We start from the raw sequence: 14,910 nt of genomic DNA, 5'->3' as shown, positions 1-14,910 counted from the left end.
TGTGTGTGTGTGTGTGCATGGAAGTCTGTGAAAGTCTGACTTCTTGATTATTGTAGAAGAATTACAACATAAATATAGCAAAATTTGTAATAACCCAAATGGCTAGAGCTTTCAGGATCAATATAAGAAAAAAACCCCAAGAATAAGGACCACTAAAAAAAGTGCAACAGAAATCAATACAAATCCTATTGGACTAAAGAAATCCCTCAACAGCTTTGGAAAAAAGTATAATGCCAGACTAAAGCAGCTGTTGCAGGGTGAATGTAAAACATAATAATTTCTCCAAGTATAAAATATATTTGTTGCCACTGTCTTACGAATAATCTAATTTTGGACAAATACAGTACTTCTATTTTGGAAGACCGAACTAAAAATGAGGCAAAAATTTGTGTTTTGTCGGTTTTCATTAAAATTCTCAAACTGGGGATGAGTAATCTTTTAAAGAATGACTGCAAAAGAACCAAATCATTTGTGATGTTTGATAAAAATGTAAGAACCTTGCCAGATTACCAAGAAAATACACACAGAGTTATTATGAATAAATGAATTGTTTCACTGACGACATAATAAGGATATATTTTTAAGGGTAACCTGTATATATATATATTTTTTTTTTTTTTAAGGGTCACCTGTGTATATATATATATTGCATATGAGAGTCTAAAAGAACCTCAGAGGATGTATTTGTACCGTCTTATGAAAAACAAAATATTAATTAAAGCCATAGAAATACTTGAAACAGCTACTTAGAAAGAGGGAGATGGTCCAAGTAAAACATTATTATTCTAGAGGGAGGTAAAAAAAGTGTCAGGAAAACTATCAGTGCTTCTGTATGGACCTGGGAACAGTTGCTTCTTAGGATCGACAGATAAAAAGTCCCTCATGGGTGAAGAGAGAGAGAGAAATACTTTAGATTACTAAACTTGCCTATTAAGAGATCTGGCAAGCATCAAGTCCTGTCTCCTTCACAAAAAGAACTTGTTGAAGTATTGTTTTACCTCAGGCTTACATGGGACACCACAGCTACCACATTTTCATACTATTTTATTCATTAGTATTAACAGCTGTTTCAAAGACCAGCAAGAAAACGACTACAATATCTGACCACAGAATGAAATTATATTAGCTAATGCAACAGTACCCACACAAATTATCTCTAATTGGTTGACATAGATATGACTGAGTTGCTGATGGTGCCAAATTAGTGCCATAAAATGAAAAACAGCAAGAAAAAAGAAGAGTAAGTCATTGAAAAAAAGGTATCTGTAACTGAATGACAGGCTGAGGCAGTTTAGAAGAATTTCATATGTATGACATGGGGCAAATGTATCAATTGAGGTCACATATCCTTGTTCAGCTGACCTGACTTGTCACAGGGGGAGCTGAGAGTCTTCAGCTGCAGGGCTGGTTGCCTGAGTAGAGCTTGGCAGTTTGGCAGTTGACTAATCTAAAAAAAAATCAGACATCAAGGGAAAGGAATATTTTTAAAACTGTAACTAAATTACATTCATAGATCAAAATGGATGAGAAAAGTACCTGCAAGGCCAAACCCTGCCACAAAGGTGCAGTGGGGAACCTGAAAGCAGGATAAAGGATAGCAAGGAAAGGCCAGAAGGAGAACATATTTCAGCACTGTCTCTCTGGGTAAGGATGCCTGACCAGCACCACTGCTGATTTGTAGCAGATCCCCCTGGTCTTTTGGTAGAGAAAAGATCACTACTTTTGGATTTGCCATTCACTACATTTCTGCTGCAGATTCAATCAAATCTTATTCATCATGGCAGTTAAATACATTAGAATTTTGAGGAGCTCTATGTGTGCATCCGTGTGTGTGTGTACCTGTTTGGGTGCTTTCTGCTGTGATACCACACTGGCCAGCCTGAGTGAATTTGGATGAAGCAGTGGGCATCTCTCTACATTGTCACGATGGTCCAGGTTTAAACTCATCCTAACTCAGCACTCTCACTCAGGTGGAGAGCAAACCAACTGCCTTACAACAGTCATCTTCAGTTTGATAGTGGTTTGGGACACAAGGTAGGAGAGAGGGGCCTGTCCTGAAGCTTCTGGTAAGTGAAAAAACCTCCAGGTGCTCTCCATGAAAAACATAACAGGTTTAGCATCCAAGGATGGCAATGCAATTAACTGATACTGGGTAAAGAGGACTAGCAAAATAGTTCCAGTTCTCTGCTCTGAGGTGAAATGTGGGATTACAATATGGCAGCTGGGTAAAGGATCACATTCAGTGCCTAATGACCTATGTCTTGCTTGTCAATAGAGTACTTGAGCAAGTAGTAGCTCTGCTTCCTTTATTGATTGCAGCTGATGGGTAGTGCTCACACTGTACTGATAGCCCAACCGTCCAAATTCCCATCATTCCAGTTTTTCTGCTCAGGATTTTTCAGCCACTTATCCAACTGACTTTCATAATGATTTGCTTGTTTAGTTGGTGAATTTTTATGGCTGATTTCATCAAGTTTTCAGATGCATTTTTTATATTCCACACCAGGCTGCTGTGAGTAGCCCTCTGTGTAGCAAAGCATCTGTATTCTGGGCTGCAAAACAATTATATTTGGCAGTACCTTCTTCTGCAGCACAGTTTTCACCTGGCTCACTAATAAACCTCTGAAAGCCTAAACTGTCAAAAACACTTACGAGACTTTGAGTTCCAAAGAGGGGACATGCCAGCTCTGATTCTCTGAAGGGCCAAACTCAAAGCACATCCAGACACTTATAGTCACCCCCAGTCACCTTGCTATGTGTAGGGTCTGAATGCATTTTCAACATGAGATTGTCACCTGCAGGAGGTTTGTATTTCCTTTCGTTTTTACTAAAATTGTATCAGAAAGCCCTAATACTTTCAATTTTGAGACACTGGGTGTGTTACACTACACTATAGACCCTCTGCATTTCTTCAGCCAGACCTATACAGTAATTCCCTGACGTTATCACTTTCACCACTCATTTGGTCACTCCCACAAATAGGGCAGCCTGATTAGCTGAGGATCTTAAAAGTTTTGAGAGAAATGTGAAATGGGAGCTGATTCCTTTCTTCCCACTTAATGCCCTGAGTATTTAAAGGAAACATCTTGTCTGGAAAAAGTAGCTTTACAGTGATCAATTTTACCTGTAAATAATTTATTATACAGATGAAATCCCAGAAGAAGAGTCTTTATAAATACACAGTGTATTTCTTGGGTTTTACTGAAACAATGATCCTGCTACTGTGTATTAATAAACTTCCAAGCAGTTTTGATGTCATGTCCTACTGAGAGAGGAGCCCATAGCCTCTATTTCACTTTAAAAGGAAGAGTTGATGTAATTTATTCAGCTAAATTTAGTCTAGCAGGAAGATAACAAAACCTAGCCAGCAATCAAACTATGGAGTGGAATGGTGTTCAGTTCCATATTCTAAGGAGCATTTGATATAATTTGGTACTGATTAAGTTCCCTTAAACAAAGTTTCCAAACATTTAAGTGCATAAAGATAATGAAGATTATCATAAACTAGACAGTGAACAGTAGATTGTGTACAGTAAACAGAAAGAAAGAAAACTCATCCTGTCTAATATCAGAATTTTATGTCCCTTAGATTTTTCATACTCTGGTTCATAAATGCCTTTAGCCTTGATTAAAAAATTTGGATAATCAGGCTGTCGGTCAAAGTGAGAGGATTTCTAAAGGGATGTTCCAGTGCCATCTAGTGGGGTTTTCATGTTAAGAAAAAAAATCTTCCTTCTCATGTGACAATTTTTACTTTATAATCAGAAAACACTTTTTGCTAATGTTACACGCTTCATTTTTCTTCACTTTTACACATTATGTAATTATGTTGGATATGTCACCATTAAAGCATTAGTGTTGATTTTTCTCTCAGATCATACAGTTTCTGTGTAAAAATAAACTAAATATCACGCAGTTTGGGAATATACTAAACTGCATTGCATACAAGGAGGGGGCACCATTCTCTCAGACCAATAATTTAGCCAGGCAACCCCCAAAATGATGGAAAAAATCACAGCTTCAGTGTGAAGATTCCAAGTGTGGAGATGCATCAAACCTGTTCTGCTCACTAACTGACATGCTGATCTTTGTCTAATTGATAGTTTGAATGTGTTGGCTGTAGCTCCTAGTTCTTGTTTGTCCTTATATTCTCTTCCCTGAGGTTAAAAAGCCTTTTAATACATGGTACATTCTCTCTGTGTTAGTAATTCCCTGCTACAATCAACTTACCTTTCAAACTCTTTTTGATAAGCTGAGCAAATCACATTCATTCTGTCCTTCACAGTGAGGCTTTTTTTCCAGCATTCAGATAATCTTTGTGCTTTCTTTTTACACCGTCTTCATTTCTTCCACTGTTAGAAACACTTGACACCTGACTTGTAAGCAATATTCTAGTACTGGCTTCATCAGTGCTTATATAAACAAAAAATTGCCTTCCTACTCCTACACACTGCCTTCCTGAATAGATTTAAAAATTCTTGTTAATCCTGTTTACCTCACACATCACATTAGAAGTGTGTGTTGACTCAGTTGTTCAAGATGATTTGTAAGCACTTTTCAAAGTTGCTGTTTTCAAGGATACTGTCCTCCCCTCCATACTTATAATTTTTTTTCAGACATACAGCTAACTGCATGGGTTTGTTCTGTTTACCAAACTATTCTGTGTGACTTCAGCATCATTATCTGTCATGCTGTCAAATCTCTGTGTCATCTGCATATTTTACCCATGGTGATTTTATATTTAAATCTGGCATCACTTTCCTTTGAGTGCTGCTTTTCTTTGGAAGACACAATTTTAAACAGCCTCAGTGGATGATTATTTCTCACTGGCATTGTTTTTCTAACCCATCAGTTCCAGACTGTGCGTGCTACAGTGCCAGCTATTCTAAATGAGCAGTAGCATACTGAGCTTGCTGGATGCCTTCGAACAGTTAAAGCGTCTGATATCTCCACAGTAAGATTACGTCTGTAATCTCTCAAAGAGTTAAATCAGGCCTATTTTCTATAAATTAATTGTATACCTATAATTTAATTCTTTATCACTGAAATCCTTTGCCTTTTTCCACTATTTCACCTGGATTGTATCAGGTTAACAGGCCCATTAACTACAAGCCCTTTTAAAATACCTCCAAGTTATTCACACGTTCCATGCTTCTGTAATTTCCTCAGCATTACAAAATTCATCTCAAAAAGTGGTTAGCGTACATGAAGTGCCTCGGCCAAACGTATTTTCTTTACGGACTTTCAGGTGTGAATGATCCCAACTTGACCATTTGAAAAAAAAAAAAATTATCCCAGGCAGGAGGGTGCCCTCTGTGCCACTGAGGGGGCGGTGGGTACTCTGTGTGTCCCTGAGGGGCTGCGTGAGCCACTGAGGGGGAATCGGGTGTCCTGTGTGTCCCTGAGGGGAAGGAGAGTGTTCTGAGGGGGAATCGGGTGTCCCGTGTGTCCCTGAGGGGAAGGAGAGTGTTCTGAGGGGGAGGAGAGTGTTCTGTGTGTCCCTGAGGGGAAGGCAGGATTCCCGCCTGTTGCTGAGGGGGGATGTAGGTGCCCGGTCTGTCCCTGAGGATCTGCGAGGGGCAAGAGGGTGCCCTGAGGGGTAAGCGAGTGTCTCCTGTGTCCCTGAGCAGCTGTGAGGGACACAGGGCGAACAGAGTGCCCTGACGGGTCACCGAGGGGCCCTGAGGGAGACGAACCGGGCCAGGGCGGGTCAGTCGCTGCTACTTTGCTGCTTTTCCCACCCCTCCTCCGGTCCGTGAGGCGGGCGCAGGCAAAAGGTGCTTTGAGAAGCTCGATGAAAGGTTGCGGAGTCACCCTAGGGAAGATTTTTGGCTGTTAACGGAGTTAGGGAGGGTTGAGTAACAGCCTCAAAGGGGCAGCAGGGTGTTTCTGCGGAGTTACTGAGGGAAAAGCTTCTTGAACTCTGTCACCATTGCTGAGGTAACTCAGAGGGACTGAGAGGTTCACAGAGGTAAAGCTGAGGGAACTTCGAAAGCACAGCCAGGGAATGTTTTCAGGGAAGATCTCATGTAAAGTGTGAGGTACAGACTGAAAATCTTGGGAGGGAAAAGCTGAGTTACTCACCCTTTTCTTCTAGGGGATATTTTGGGTGTAAAAAATGAGATATTCCTTAGCGGACAAAATAAAAATTGTAACGTCTTGTCAGAGTGAGTGAGCGAGTGAGCTGGTCCCTTCTAAAACCCTCGTAGAGCAGAGAGCAGCGTAGCTTAGGTTTCCCAGGAGGGAAAGAGGGGCTCTGTGCAGCAACCGGGGGGCACCCTCTAAGCCGGCGGGCAGAGATGTGGCCCAGCCTTGCCCCTTGTCTCTGCAGATGGAGCCAAGCCCATTAGTGGCGGTGCAGGCACCATGACCCGCTGCAGCCAGGGCCTGGGCGTGTGCCCACCCTGCAGGGCTGCCCGTCCTGCCGGTGACGTGCCAGCGTGTCCCCTCCGTGTCCTCGGGGCTGGGGCCCTGTGCCCCTGGCCTTAGGCCACAAGGCCATTGTTGGGAGTGCCGGGCCTTGGGGGTCAGCCCCATAAGTGGGGATTTTTGCATCCCCCCTGCTCGGCGGGTGGTTGGAGGGACCCCCTGTAATCAGGCACGAGTCCTGTGGGGTCCCCTGGCCTCTCACAGGTGTAGGGCTGGGCATGTGCCCTCCCTGTCCTCGGAGCTAGTCTCCTGCTAGAAAAGGAGCGTCTATAAACACAAATTTTGGACCAGTGATGCAGCCATTCCAGGAGGGGAAGAGCTTAGAGAAACTGAGCAGTACTTTTATTACACACAATAATCAAAACCAATAAATGCTAAAATGGACTTTATTGAGCTGCAACATGAGGATGGTCACAGGAGGCAAAGGCGAGAGGAGCATCAAAGCAGCACTTGGGGGTCTGGTTGGAGGAACACAATCTTTCCAAGTTATGAGCCAGGGCAAGGCATTTGGGAGCAAGCCCTGCTGACTGGAAAGGATTCAGACCCCAGGACTCAGTCTGCAGCTGGCAGTCGATCTATTACGAACCACCTCAGCCATTCTGTCCCAAATGCCACCTCTCTCCCCTCTACATCGCCTCACACCTTCCTATGTAACACTGTGTCTCTAAATTACCCCAGGTTTTGAGCTAAAAGAGTCACCTCTGTCCCTGCTAAGTAACCTCAGGTTTTCTGTCCAAAATGCTGCCACAGTCTTGTCTGAACCTTTCTCTCAGAAAGGCTCCTTTTTCCTCTTTAAGGTACTGCTGGATTCACCCCACAAAAAAGGTGATTTTGTTTCATCCAAATTGTAATAGAAGGGTTAACTTTGTTCATAAAATCTTATGTGTATGAGGGAATAAGGAATTTTTGTTATAATTCAACAAGATAAGTTTCATGGACATCCTGTTAATCAAGCAAGCGTCAGTAAAAATAATTGCAGACATCTTGCTAAACAAACAAGTATCAATATCAGTAAAATTTACAACTGATAAGAAACTGCACCTTTCATCTCTGACAAATGCCAGATGACCACTTAACAATGAGCCACGAACTCAAGCCTCAACGCAGCCGCATTCAAAACTCGGGACTTGGAAATGTATAAAAAGGAACATTTACTACATTTTGTGTGTGCCTCGGCAGGGCACTTGCCCTCCAGCGCTGTTTTGCTTTATTATCGCTTGCTTAATAAATTTATCAATGTTTAATTGGAATTGAGTTGTCTAACTTCTTATACTAACTTATAACACAAATTACCTCAGCATTTCTGTGAAAAATGTCACTTCTGCTCCCCCTGCCAATTTGCCTCTGCTTTTCCCTCAGAAACCTTCCTTCCAATCCTTGTACAGAACTCAGGTTGGACCCCCAAACCTCCCGGGCCCAGCTCAGGTTTTACAGCGGCAGGACCGCTCTTTGACCAGCAGGCGGCACTGGGGAGCCACTGCAGTCACTGCGCGTGCGCACTCCGTGCACGGGCACAGCTCAAACAGGTGCCGTCAAATTCTCCATCTCCCCAGTCCAGGTTCTCCTTTGCCGGGAAGTTTTTGCCTATCCCACAGTCTGGAGGGACCTCTGGCAGCTGCACTGCCCAAGAGCTGCCTACTTAAACCCCCCCCCAAAATCCTTAAACCTACACAAGACTCCCCAAAACTCCCCAGGTTCTCCCAACCCCCCGTAGATCCTCTGCTCTCGCCCCAGACCACTCAGAAAGCCCCAACCTCAACCCAAATGTGTTGTTTGCCTTCCCTTTGCACCTGCTGTGCTGCTAAACCTGTGCTGGTAACGGGGTGTCCGTACTGGTCTATACTGGTGTGCACTGGGGCAGACGGATGGAACTCGGAGCCCTGTATGGGGCACCTGCAGGCCATTATGGGGCAGCCATGGCTCCATACTGGTCTGTACTGGTCCCAGGTGCTGCCCGAGCAGGTGGGGTGGGACCCCCAAACGCCCCCAGGTGTGTCCAGGTGAGCGCAGCATCATCCCCCCAGACCCCCTCACCTCTCCCCTGTATTACCCTAGGAATGTTCAGGTGACCCCGAGGGATGTTCAGATGTGTCCCAGGTGTTCCCAACCACCCTCAGGTGCCCCCAGGTGTGTCCACACGTGTAGAAGTGATGCCAACCCCCCAGGTGTATCCCATGATGCCCCAGGGCAGTGTGCACGTCCCAGCTGTATCCAGGTGTATTCCCTGATGCCCCCCAGGTAAAGGGGGCCCTGCCTGACCCCATCACTGTTGGGCCCCTCCCTGCTCCACTCAGTGGGTGGAATCAACCCCCGCGACCTCCAGGCAGGCGTGGCCAGGCTGAGCCCCACCCACACACCTGGAGAGGTGCTAGAGACCCGCCCCCTCCCCAGAGTGACATCACCAACAGCCAATAAATGCCCAAAAAAGGCCAGAAGAAGGTGGGGTTTATTCCGGGCGGGGGCGCAGCGAGACAGTGATTGGTCCATAGGGATGAGGCTGGTCCAGGCGCACCCAATGGGCACCGCAGAGCTCTGAGGGGGCGGGGCTTGGGGTTAGGGGCGGGGCTTGGGGAGAGGGGTTGGGCCAATGAGTGTGGTTTGTGGGAAGGAGGTGGGGCTGGAGCTGTGGGGGAGGGGCGGGCCCTCAGGAAAGGGAGGAGTTTGGGACACAGAGGGCGTGGCTTTTGGGAAAGGGGCAGAGCTTGGGTTAGGGAAAGGAGGCACGGCTTAAAGGAAATGGGGTGGGAAAGAGGGTGGAGCTTGGGCAAGGGGTGGGGCTTAGGGAAAAGGGGCAGGTCTGGAAGGGGAGCAGGTAGGGAAGGGGCTGGGCCTAAGGTAAAAGTGCTCAGAGCCGGGGGCTGGGCTTTTGTGGAAAGGGCGGGGCTTGGGGAAAGAGCCTGGTGGGGAAAGGGGTGGGGTTTGGTAAAAGGGAGCGTGTCCCTAGGACTCACCGAGGCAGAGGGCAAAGAGCCGCGCCACCTGTGCGCGGGATGACCCCGGGGGCAGGATGGCCGCCAGCTCCGATCCCCCCGGGCGCCGAGCGTGCTCCAGGATTAGGCTGCGGATAGTCCAGATGCCACAGATCACGATCCCCAAATTTCCCCATTTTTGTCCAATTTTCCCCAAATTCTCCCTGATCCCACAGATCCAAATCCCAACTTACCTCCGAAGGTCGGGAACAGCTTCGACCACCTCTGGAAGCTCCGGAACCTCCGGAACCTCCGGGACAATGGGCGGGGCCGGGGGGCTGTGGGCAGTACTTGGGAGGGTCAGTGTGACCCCATCCACTTCCCCCAAGCCACACCTTTCTCCCTCCTTCCCCAAACCCTGCCCATTTCCTCAAGCTCTGCCCCCTTTTCCCCAATCGTGCTCCCTTCCCAAGCCCCGCCCCTTTCCCAGGACATATTCCTTTCTCCGCTGGAAGGTGCAAGACCCGCCCCCAAGCCAAGCCCCACCCCCAGTCCATTGGCTGTCCATTGGCTACGCCTGGATTGACTACGCCCCCAGCAGACCAATCACCACCCACTCAGAATAAGCCCCGCCCCTTTCCAGGCCCCGTCGAGCATTAATTGGCTGCTAGTGACATCACTGCCCCTGCCCAGCCACGCCCCACTCACCGTCTCTCCAGTGGCTCCTCCTCCAGGGGCTCCAGGGACAGTTCTGGGGATGGGGAGTGGCCAAAAGTGACCCCCTGGACCTGCCCCCAGGCTGCCCCATAGCGACCCCAAAACTACACCATAGCAACCCCACAACTGCCCCATAGTGACCCAACTGTCCCACAGCAACCCCAAACTACACACAGCGACCCCCAATTGCCCCATAGCATCCCCCAAACTGTCCCCTATTGACTACAAACTGCCCCACAGGAACTGAAAACTCCCTCATAATGACCCCCAAACTGCCCTGCAGCGACCTCCAAGTGCCCCATAGTGATACCCAAGTGCCCCAGAGCCACCCCTGATTCACCTGAGGAGAGCAGGGGGGGCAGACTCGGCTCCAGGGCCTCCCGAAGCACCTGGAAAGGGACAAGGATATGGGGCAGGGGGTCTGTGGGGAGGGACTGGGGTCTATGGGACAGATCTGTGGGGCAGGATTGGGATCTATGGGGCCTCACCTCCAGGTCGCTGGGCAGCTCCGGGGGTGGGGCCACGGGCACGGCAGGACGCTGGGCACAGCGGCTCCACAGCTCCCACAGCTCGGGGGGCAGCCAATCTATGGGGCAGAGCAGGGGGTCACCCACTACGGGGCAGGAACGCCCACTGTGGGGCAAGAATCCCCTGCTATGGGGTGGCTGTGGGGGTCTCACCGTGGGTCGGGGCGTTCAGGAGCTCACTTGGGGGGCGGCGGAGCCTGTGGGGCGGCTCCAGCAGCACCTGTGGGGCAGAGACAGGATCTGTGTATTAATGTGTGGGGCAGGGGGTCTGTGGGGCAGATCTATGGGGCAGGGAGGGATCTATGGGGCAATCTATGGGTCAGAACCCCCCACTCACCGGGGGCTGACAGTGGGCGTAGGGCTGGAGCAGCTGCTCCCGGAAGAGCTTGGTGGGGATGTGGGGCAGGGGGTCCATGACGGGCGGAGGGCGACGACGGGGGACGCGGCGACGCACCGGGACCTCCGGAACTGGAGGGGGCAGGGCGGGCTCCTCCGGGGGGCGAAGACCTGCCCCAAAAGTGCTCACAGCCCCATAAGTACCCCACTAGCCCCATAAGTGCCCCCCACGACCCAAAAGTGCCCCTGCAGACCCTTAAGTGATCCCACTCCACAAATGCCCCCCAGCCCCACCAGTGCCTCCCCAGCCCCACAAGTGCTCCCACCCCATAATTGCCCCCAGCCCCACAAGTGCTCCCATCCCACAAGTGCCCCCCAAGTCTCACGGGGGATGGGTGGTGGCGCCGGCAGCTCCTCCAGTTCCTCCACTGTGGGCAGAGACACTCAAATGACCCTACAGACCCCTAAGGATCCTCCACCCTTCTCCTGCCCCCCAAGTGCCCCCAGCCCCACAAGTGCTCCCACCCCATAATTGCCCCCAGCCCCAAAAGTGCCCCCCAGACCCATAAGTGCTCCCATCCCACAAGTGCCCAAGTCTCACGGGGGATGGGGGTGGCGCCAGCAGCTCCTCCAGTTCCTCCACTGTGGGTAGAGACACTCAAATGACCCTACAGACCCCTAAGGATCCCCACCCCTTCTCCTACCCCCAAGTGCCCCCCACCCCCACAAGAAACCCCAAGTGCCCCAAAACCCCCAGCCCAACACCTGCCCCACAAGTGACCCCAAATGCCTCACAAGTGCCCATAAGAAATCCCTAAGTGTCCCCCAACTCCCCCCAACCAACACCCAAGTACCCCATGACCCCCAAGTCCCCCTCCTGCCTGCCCCCAAGCCCCCCTGCCTCCCAGGTGCCCCCTCACCTGGGGGCAGCAGCTCCTCCGCCTCGGCCTCGAGCAGCAGCTGCAGCTCCCTGGGGGTCACTTCAGGCAGCTCCTCCTGACCCCAGAGACCCAAAGATTAACTCTGGGACCCACAGAGACCCCCAGCAATCCCCAAGTGACCCCCAGATGATGCCCAGGGACCCCCAGGTGACAGCCAGGACCCCCCAGAACCCCAGATTGTGGCACCTCAAGGGGCGGTGGCAGCAGCGGAACTTCGGGTTCCCTCAGGGTGATGAACTCAGGGGACACCGTCAGGGGGGGCGCTGAGGGTACAGACCAGTACAGACCAGTATAGACCAGTACAGACCAGTGTAGAGCACTACAGATCAGCATTCGCCCATATACAAGCCCCACAAAGCTCCCTGTGCCCACCAGTATAAACCAGTATGGACCACTGGCCACCCATGTACAACCTCTACACCAGTCCTAAACCCCCTGATCCCACCACCACAATCCAGTATGGGAACCATCCCTCGCAGCCCTAACCCTGCCTGCACCCACCAGTATAAACCAGTACAGACCAGTAGAGCACAGAGCTCACCTGGGGGGAACTCGATCTCCACAGGTGGGGGCAGGAGCTCCTCTACCTGTGCAGGAGGAGGCACAGACCAGTATAAACCAGTATGAACCAGTCCAAACCAGCCTGGGGTCACTATGCGGGAAATTTGTGAACAACTTCTAGACATTTCAGCAAAAAATGGGGAATTTGGGGGAGAATTTGAGGAATTGGGGGCAAAGATGGGAAAGTCTGGGGGAAAACTGGGCAAATTTAGGCAAAAATGAGGAAATTAGAGACTAAATGAGAAAATTGTGGGAAATTGAGGAAATCTGAGGAAAACTGAGGCAGAAGTGGGGAAATTCGGGGCAAATTCATGGAATTTTTGGGCAAACTTGGGGAACTGAGACACATTTGGAGGCGTTTTGAGAAATTGGGGTAAAAAGGGAGAAATAAGTGTGAAAATTAGGAAATTTGGGAAAACTGATGAAATTTGGGGGAAACTGAGGAAAAATGGGGAAATTCTCTGGGGCAAACAGGGAAATCTGAGGCAAATTCAATGAAATTTTGGGCAAGTTCGAGGCAATTCTGGGCAGGAACCTGGCAACCAGGCCCTGCCCCCGAGCTCCTCCAATCAAACACTGGTGGGAAGTGGCCATGTCCACCCAGGACCAAAAATGGGGAACTGTAGAAGTTTGGGGTAAAGTGGGGCAAAAATGGGGAAGTTTGGGGAAAATTGGGCAAATTTGGGGAAGTCTGGGGAAAATTTGAGGAAATTTGGGGAAAATGGGGAAGTGTGGGGTCGCTATGGGACTATTGGGGGGGGGTCTGGGAGGCAGTACCTCAGGAAGCTCCACTCCCATCACCCCAAAAAAGGGGTCGGGGGCCAATTCCAGCTGCACCATCAGAGCCTGGGAATCGGGGAGCAGGTGGGTCCTGGGGGGAAAAAGGGGTTCAGGAGGTGCTTGGGGGGTCACAGGTGAGATCTCGAGGGGGTACCAGTGAGGCACAGAGGGTGGGGGGCTTTTTGGGGCAGGTTAGGGGCTCCCTGAGGAAATTTGGGACATCCCAGGGGGGGTTAGGGGTCCCAGGGGGGTTGGGGGAGTTTGGGAGTGTTTCTGGGGTATTTCAGGATAGATTTTTGGTGGTTTGTGTTATTTTTTCTGGTTTTGGGGGTGTTTTTTGTGGTGGTTTTAGGGTAGTTTTAGGGTCTGTAGGTGTATTTTTGGGGTGTTGTGGGATGTTTTGTTTGTTGGGTATTTTGGGATGGTTTGGATGTGCTTTGGGATACTTTCAGACGTTTAGGGTGTGGCTTAGGGCTGTTTCGGTCTGTTTTGAGGGTATTTGGGGGTGTTTTCAGGGGTGCTTTGGGCAATTTTGGGGTGTTTGGGGGGTATTTGGGGTTGTTTCGGGGGTCTCTGACCGGCGGGAGGGGCTCAGGTCGATCACCACCAGCGGGCGCCGCGCGCGGTGCAGCCGCTCCAGGATCTGCGAGGCATCATCTGCGCGGGGGAGGAGCTGCGGCTGAAACGGGACCCCCAAGCACCCCCAAAACACCCCAAGGAACCCCCTCCCCCAAAAACCTCCCAGGCTTCCACCCCCCCCCCCCCCCCTCCAGGATCCCCCAAACATCCTAACCCCCTCCTCGGGGACCTCCCCAAAATCCCGCTCAGGACTCCCCAGCCCGTACCGAGCAGGGTGCCGCACTGCCGCACGTACACCCGGACGAGCCCGAGCTGCAGCATCGCCGCCAGGTACAGCGAGCACCGGGGGGGCGGAGCTCCGGCCGGCGGGGGCGGCACCTCCCACCCGGTGCGACCGACCACGAACGACACCACGGAGGCGCTGGGGAAGGGGGGAGAACAAGGGCCGATGGGGGCGAGGCGGGCGCGGCGCGGGGATGCTTGGCGGGGGTGGGGGTTGGCGGGTTCCCCCTCAGCGAGCGGCCCGACCCCCTCACCAGGTGTGCGGCACATCCACCCCCAGGTACTCCCGGCGCAGCAGCCGCGAGCTGCAGGTGGCGGCCAACCTGTGGGGAACGGCGGGAAACGCGGTCGGGAACAAGCCCAACAATCCCCAAAAAGCCCGGGCGGAACCGCCCCCCCTACCAGATGGTGCCGAAACAGCCCGTGTGGCGCCGCAGGACCTCGGGGTAGTAGAACATGGCGGGAGGTGGAAAGCGGCACTAAAAACGCTCAAAAAAAACCCCCCAAAACCCCACCAAAAAACAACCTCCCGAAACGGGATAAAAGTAAACTTAATCGGCGGTGCTCAAATGGTGTTTAAAAAAAAAAAAAAAAAAAAAAAAAAGCGGAGGGTAAAAAGGCGGTTTAGGAGTTAAAATGCCTCAAAACCCCCCGCCCCGAATCCCTCGAAATTTAAGCAAAACTGATTAAAACGCGCTGGATTTTAATAAATATTAATAATTTAGGGCGATGTTTAAGTTAAGATTTTAAAAATGGCGATTTGGGCAACCCAACGCCTCAAAGCGCCCTCGAAATTAAAACCCCCACCTAAATTTGAATAAAAATGAATATTTAAATTGTTTAAAGGCG

General features: G+C 50.3%; 1 pseudogene; it reads right to left on the bottom strand.

Annotated features, from left to right (window-relative positions):
- Positions 1-8,556: 8,556 nt before the first annotated feature.
- On the bottom strand, positions 8,557-14,519 carry LOC126651366 (meiotic recombination protein REC8 homolog; annotated as a pseudogene).
- Between the last annotated feature and the right edge of the window lie 391 nt (positions 14,520-14,910).

Source organism: Myiozetetes cayanensis, unplaced genomic scaffold (genome assembly GCF_022539395.1).
Source record: "Myiozetetes cayanensis isolate MyiCay16 unplaced genomic scaffold, myiCay2020 scf10, whole genome shotgun sequence".
Lineage (NCBI taxonomy): Eukaryota > Metazoa > Chordata > Aves > Passeriformes > Tyrannidae > Myiozetetes > Myiozetetes cayanensis.
Note: the sequence above shows the minus strand (reverse complement) of the source record. Positions and strands in the feature narration are given on the sequence as shown.